Here is a 7,220-nt window from a genome sequence, read left to right as displayed (position 1 = left end):
ATATTTGTTGGACGTTGTCGTAGAAGGTCCGAGGACCAAGGAAAAGTGATTTCCAAGTGGATTTATGCACTATTAGTCGATGGTAAGATGTGAAATTAGTAGAACTTACCATACAGTTTGCGAAGTTGAAGCAATCGGTTGGTGAATATGGTACTGTCTGTCCAATTTGGTGGTTCGGAATGAGTGAAACGATGTTGATGATGGATAGACGTTCCGATTGCCCCCGATCGGGGAACATATAGTGGTCTTTAAGGTCCAAGTACCTATGTTTTGGTAAGCAGAACTGAGAGTTAAAGGATGAAAGTCGGCCATTCCTAATATCATCCTATCGGTGGTTCGCGAGTTGTTTGAGGACCGGAGCAGCTCGCGATGAAACGGTCCTAGGGTATTGGTTATCCATCCAAGGAAGAGTAAATGCGATCCTAGATGTGTGTCGTTGGCCGTTCTACCGGTATCGCCTATCGATGAGATATCGACGGGCATGCCTTACTCGAAAGTTGAATTCTAGGATCGATGGTCAAACAGACCTATGAGCGATAAACCAAACTGAACACGTATTGATGTCGGCTTTTCCTATCATTTGATGCCGCAGGTTGTTTAGGGACCGGAGCAACTTGCGGCCGAGACGGTCCCCGGGGGTTTCTTTCTCCAAGGAGTGGAAACTATTAAGCAAGAGTTGTAGCAAGATACGATCCTCTGATGTGTCGTTGGCCGTTCATGCGGTATCGCCTGTCGATGAGATATCGATGGGCATGCCTTACTCTACCGACCTTCTAATTGAGAGTATTAATCAGGGATCGATGGTCAAACAGACCAATGAGCGATAAACCAAACTGAACACGTATTGATGTCGGCTTTTCCTATCATTTGATGCCGCAGGTTGTTTAGGGACCGGAGCAGCTTGCGGCCGAGACGGTCCCCGGGGGTTTCTTTCTCCAAGGAGAAGAAACGATTAAGCAAAAGTTGTAGCAAGATACGATCCTCTGATGTGTCGTTGGCCGTTCAAGCGGTATCGCCTGTCGATGAGATATCGATGGGCATGCCTTACTCTCCCGACTGGATTACTGAGAGTTTAATCAGGGATCGATGGTCAAACAGACCAATGAGCGATAAACCAAACTGAACACGTATTGATGTCGGCATTTCCTATCATTTGTCGCAGGTTGTTTAGGGACCGGAGCAGCTTGCGACCGAGACGGTCCCCGGGGGTTTCTTTCTCCAAGGAGTGGAAACGATTAAGCAAAAGTCGTAGCAATAATCGATCACCTGATGTGTCGTTGGCCGTTCTTGCGGTATCGCCTGTCGATGAGATATCGATGGGCATGCCTTACTCTCCTGACTGTTTAATTGAGAGTTATAATCAGGGATCGATGGTCAAAAAGACCTATGAGCGATAAACCAAACTGAACACGTATTGATGTCGGCATTTCCTATCATTTGTCGCAGGTTGTTTGGGGACCGGAGCAGCTTGCGACCGAGACGGTCCCTTCCCGAAAGATGGTGAACCGAGTCGTCTGGCGTAAAAACCGGACGACTCGAAAGGGCTTGACCCTTTCAAGTGAGCGATAATCACATTCTACGCTCAGTTCGACAGCTACAAGGCAATCACTCGCTATGTTCAGAGCTAATACATGCAACATGCCGGCATTGTTTCCACCGACGCATGGATTCAAGACTGGTGCACTTATTAGTTAAACCGTTCGCCTCCGGGTGTTTCGAGTTCAAGTCTGGATGAGGATTGATCTTGCTGGTAATAGCTTGAGCCCCTGAATAAGGGGTCGAAGCGTACATCTTGAGACCATGTACAACATATTACCAAATCGGCACCATGGGTTCGGGTGCAAGTGATGTAACCGTGAAAGATGTTGAGCAGCCCAACATCGGTTTACACACGCATAATAGGAAGGCAGCGCTGTCGACTGGTCAGTCGTGTAAGAAGTGTGCATTATCGATCTCCAATATATGAGCTCAGTATGACAGCCCAATTGGTAATCCTCGGGACCTCCAGAAAGGAAGCTGGATGAGGATTACCAAATCGAAAGTTGATAAGTGTAGTGGTACCACTTAGTCAACTTGTATCCCGAAAGATGGTGGACCGAGTCGTCTGGCGTAAAAACCGGACGACTCGAAAGGGCTTGACCCTTTCAAGTGAGCGATAATCACATTCTACGCTCAGTTCGACAGCTACAAGGCAATCACTCGCTATGTTCAGAGCTAATACATGCAACATGCCGGCATTGTTTCCACCGACGCATGGATTCAAGACTGGTGCACTTATTAGTTAAACCGTTCGCCTCCGGGTGTTTCGAGTTCAAGTCTGGATGAGGATTGATCTTGCTGGTAATAGCTTGAGCCCCTGAATAAGGGGTCGAAGCGTACATCTTGAGACCATGTACAACATATTACCAAATCGGCACCATGGGTTCGGGTGCAAGTGATGTAACCGTGAAAGATGTTGAGCAGCCCAACATCGGTTTACACACGCATAATAGGAAGGCAGCGCTGTCGACTGGTCAGTCGTGTAAGAAGTGTGCATTATCGATCACAAATATATTGGTGATCTGTAGGTTGCGCATACACCATGCCCGGTGTAAAGTGCCGTGGTCCCCCCCGGGGGGCTGCATCAAACCGTTCGCCACGCGAACTACCCAATGGAACGAACTCGATGCATTTAATAAGAAGAAGAGATGATAATGAAACACGGTCGATTTAAGAGTTGAAAACGTTGAAATGCCTATAAGCAAGTCTTAAGTTGGTGGTTTCGTTGTGCCCCAACAAATTGGTGCCTTACCCTACACCAAAGAGCCATTCAACATGGTTCAAGTGAGCGATAATCACGCTCTACGCTCAGTATGACAGCTGCAAGGCAATCACTCGCTAAGTTCAGAGCTAATACATGCAACACGCCGGCATTGTTTCCACCGACGCATGGATTCAAGACTGGTGCACTTATTAGTTAAACCGTTCGCCTCCGGGTGTTTCGAGTTCAAGTCTGGATGAGGATTGTTCTTGCTGGTAATAGCTTGAGCCCCTGAATAAGGGGCCGAAGCGTACATCTTGAGAGTAAATGTACAACATATTACCAAATCGGCACCGTGGGTTCTGGTGCAAGTGATGTAACCATGAAAGATGTTGAGCAGCCCAACATCGGTTTACACACGCATAAGGGGTTTATTGTTATCTGTAGGTTGCGCATACACCATACCCGGTGTAAAGTGCCGTGGTCCCCCAGGGGGCTGCATCAAAACGTTCGCCATGCGAACTACCCAATGGAACGAACTCGATGTATTGAAAGAGATGAACAATTAATAGCGAGAATAGGGGCCCGGAAGCAATTCCGCGGCCCTACGGTCGATTCAAGAGTTGAAACGTTGTACAATCGTGGTTAGCACCTAGTGCTAATATGGTGAGAGATAATGTGTGAGGAAATTTAGTTTCCTAAAGTTTAGTTAGTGGTTTCCGTTGTGCCCTAACAAACTTAAAGTTGGTGGTGACCGTTACACCCCAACAAATTGGTGCCTTACCCAACACCAAAGAGCCATTCCATATGGTTCTAGAGAGAGAGAGTTGTGTGGAAATTTATTTCCCACTAAGCGAGTGTGTGTCTGTAGTGGAACGAATTCTGGTTGATCCTACCAGTAATATACGCTTGTCTCAAAGGTTAAGCCATGCATGTCTAAGTACAAACATAAATGAATGTGAAACCGCATAAGGCTCAGTATAACAGCTATAATTCACAAGATCATCCTACCACTAGTTACTTGGATAACTGTGGAAAATCCAGAGCTAATACATGCAACATGCCGGGACTGTTGCCCTCGCGGGTAGCTGAACTGGTGCACTTATTAGTTAAACCAATCGCCTCCGGGCGGCTTGAGTTGAAGTCTGGATAAGGACGCAGATCGTATGGTCGCTTGTCGACTGACGACAGATCTTTCAAATGTCTGCCCTATCAACTATTGATGGTAGTGTAGAGGACTACCATGGTTGCGACGGGTAACGGGGAATCAGGGTTCGATTCCGGAGAGGGAGCCTGAGAAATGGCTACCACATCCAAGGAAGGCAGCAGGCGCGTAAATTACCCAATCCCAGTACGGGGAGGTAGTGACGAGAAATAACAATATGGACCTCTCTAACGATGGTCCATAATTGGAATGAGTTGAGTATAAATCCTTCAACAAGGATCAAGTGGAGGGCAAGTCTGGTGCCAGCAGCCGCGGTAATTCCAGCTCCACTAGCGTATATTAAAGTTGTTGCGGTTAAAACGTTCGAAGTTGATTGCCCGTCCAGACACGTGACCGCCACGGGCGCCCGGTTACACGCCGGGGCCGTTCGTGCGCGCGCTCACGGCTGCGACTCACAATGGTGTACTTGGGCGTTACTCTGTGAACGAGTACCGTGCTACCGGTTAACTCCGGCACGGGCTCCTCATGGTGCTCAAGATACTCACATTTACCTTGAACAAATTAGAGTGCTCAAAGCAGGCTAAGACAAAGCGTCCGGCCCCCCCGTGGGGTTGGCGTTGGCCGAGAATAATCTTGCATGGAATAATGGAATATGACCTCGGTTTATACGATTTCGTTGGTTTGTCAGAAACCTAGAGGTAATGATTAACAGAAGTAGTTGGGGGCATTGGTATTACGGCGCGAGAGGTGAAATTCGTAGACCGTCGTAGGACCAACTGAAGCGAAAGCGTTTGCCATGGATGCTTTCTTTAATCAAGAACGAAAGTTAGAGGATCGAAGGCGATTAGATACCGCCCTAGTTCTAACCGTAAACGATGCCAATTAGCAATTGGGAGACGCTACCCCTATTCGGTGCTCTCAGTCGCTTCCGGGAAACCAAAATCGGGTTCCGGGGGAAGTATGGTTGCAAAGTTGAAACTTAAAGGAATTGACGGAAGGGCACCACAAGAAGTGGAGCTTGCGGCTTAATTTGACTCAACACGGGAAAATTTACCAGGTCCAAACTTATCGAGGTAAGACAGATTGATAGCTCTTTCTCAAATTTAAGGGTAGTGGTGCATGGCCGTTCTTAGTTCGTGGAATGATTTGTCTGGTTAATTCCGATAACGAACGTGACTCAAACATGCTAACTAGAACGCTGTCAGCAGTGCGCCTCCGGGCGCACCTGACGTTACAGCCGGGCGGCGCCTTCACGGGCGGTCGTCGGCTACGTTTGCCCTGCTTAGCGGGACAACTTGTGTTTAGCAAGCTGAGAATGAGCGATAACAGGTCCGTGATGCCCTTAGATGTTCTGGGCTGCACGCGTGCTACAATGTGGGTCGCAGCGTGTTCTCGCCAATAGGCGCCCCCATTCCGAGAGGAACGGGAAATCACTAAAATGCCCATCTAGTCGGGATTGGGGACTGCAACGGTCCCCATGAACCTGGAATTTCTAGTAAGCACTAGTCATTAGCTAGTGCTGATTACGTCCCTGCCCTTTGTACACACCGCCCGTCGCTACTACCGATGGATTATTTAGTGAGGTTTCTGGAGGCTTACCTTCCGCGGTTCCTTCGTGAGCTGCAGCTGGCATGGCTGAAGTTGACCGAACTTGATGATTTAGAGGAAGTAAAAGTCGTAACAAGGTTTCCGTAGGTGAACCTGCGGAAGGATCATTACTGATGATCGTCCGCGAGTGACCAACCATGGGCTGCCTTCGGTGTAGCTCGGTCGCTCGCTTGCTATGTGTCAGAATTTGTTGAAAGCCAACTCGTTCGTTGTACACTTTGATGGGTGACCATCACTGTGTCCCCGTGCCGAGCTAGATCTCCCCTAGCCGTAAGGCACTTGAACGCCCCTTCGACGACGAGTTGCATGTGTGTGGTATGTGTCAGAATCTGGTGAAGCTTTCTGCATGTGATGTGCCTTGTGTGGATCCGTGGCCATTGCATTGTGTCTGGTGCTTAGATACCCAGACACTTAGAACGCTTGCGCGGAAAGCAAACTCGATCGTTGTACACTTTGATGGGTGACCATCACTGTGTCTCCGTGCCGTGCTAGATCCCCCCTAGCCGTAAGGCACTTTGAACGCCCCTTCGACGACGAGTTACAAGAGTGTGGTATGTGTCAGAATCTGGTGAAGCTTTCTGCATGTGATGTGCCTTGTGTGGATCCGTGGCCATTGCATTGTGTCTGGTGTGTAGGTACCCAGACACTTAGAACGCTTGCGCGGAAAGCAAACTCGATCGTTGTACACTTTGATGGGCAACCATCACTGTGTCTCCGTGCCGTGCTAGATCTCCCCTAGCCGTAAGGCACTTTGAACGCCCCTTCGACGACGAGTTACAAGAGTGTGGTATGTGTCATAATCTGGTGAAGCTTTCTGCATGTGATGTGCCTTGTGTGGATCCGTGGCCATTGCATTGTGTCTGGTGTGTAGGTACCCAGACACTTAAGCAAACTCGATCGTTGTACACTGTGATGGGCGAGCATCACTGTGTCTCCGTGCCGTGTAAGAGCTCCCCTGGCCATCAGGCACTTGAAAGGTCCTTCGACGACGAGTTACAATAGTGGTGTGTTAGATACGTCAGGTGATGGTATCTACTGTTGTGCAATACGTATCCGGCCACGGCACGGAACGAACGGGAACTGTGGTGCAGACATACAAAGAGTTAAGCCTATTAGTCATTAACTCTAAGGACGGGGCCATGGGGCGGTACGCAAAGGATACGGATGAGCGAGTATGCAGGCCCAATACTCAATAGCTCGATCCGATCCAAGCACATGAGTTGACTGCGGCGCCAGGTTAACCAATGTGCTAGATTCTATTTGGCCAGTAGAATCTTGTGTCTTATGCGATTTGATACCAAGACACCAGAACGAAAGTTAGTTGAAGAGTTATTAAACTCTTATGAAGTATGGTTGTGCAATCACAACTTATGACTTTAACCTATAAAGTGGATATGGACTTGCAATTATAACATGGAATCTCTACACACCCCATGAGCTCGATCCAATCCACGCACACGAGTTGCCTGAGTAGCGACAGGTATACCGATGTGCAATACGTATCCGGCCACGGCACGGAACGAACGGGAACTGTGGTGCAGACATACAAAGAGTTAAGCCTACTAGTCATTAACTCTAAGGACGGGGCCATGGGGCGGTACGCAAAGGATACGGATGAGCGAGTATGCAGGCCCAATACTCAATAGCTCGATCCGATCCAAGCACATGAGTTGACTGCGGCGCCAGGTTAACCAATGTGCTAGATTC

This window comes from Anopheles funestus, assembly GCF_943734845.2.
Source record: "Anopheles funestus chromosome X unlocalized genomic scaffold, idAnoFuneDA-416_04 X_unloc_31, whole genome shotgun sequence".
In the NCBI taxonomy this organism is placed as follows: domain Eukaryota; kingdom Metazoa; phylum Arthropoda; class Insecta; order Diptera; family Culicidae; genus Anopheles; species Anopheles funestus.
The sequence above is the reverse complement of the archived record's forward strand: the minus strand, read 5'-3'. Positions refer to the sequence as shown.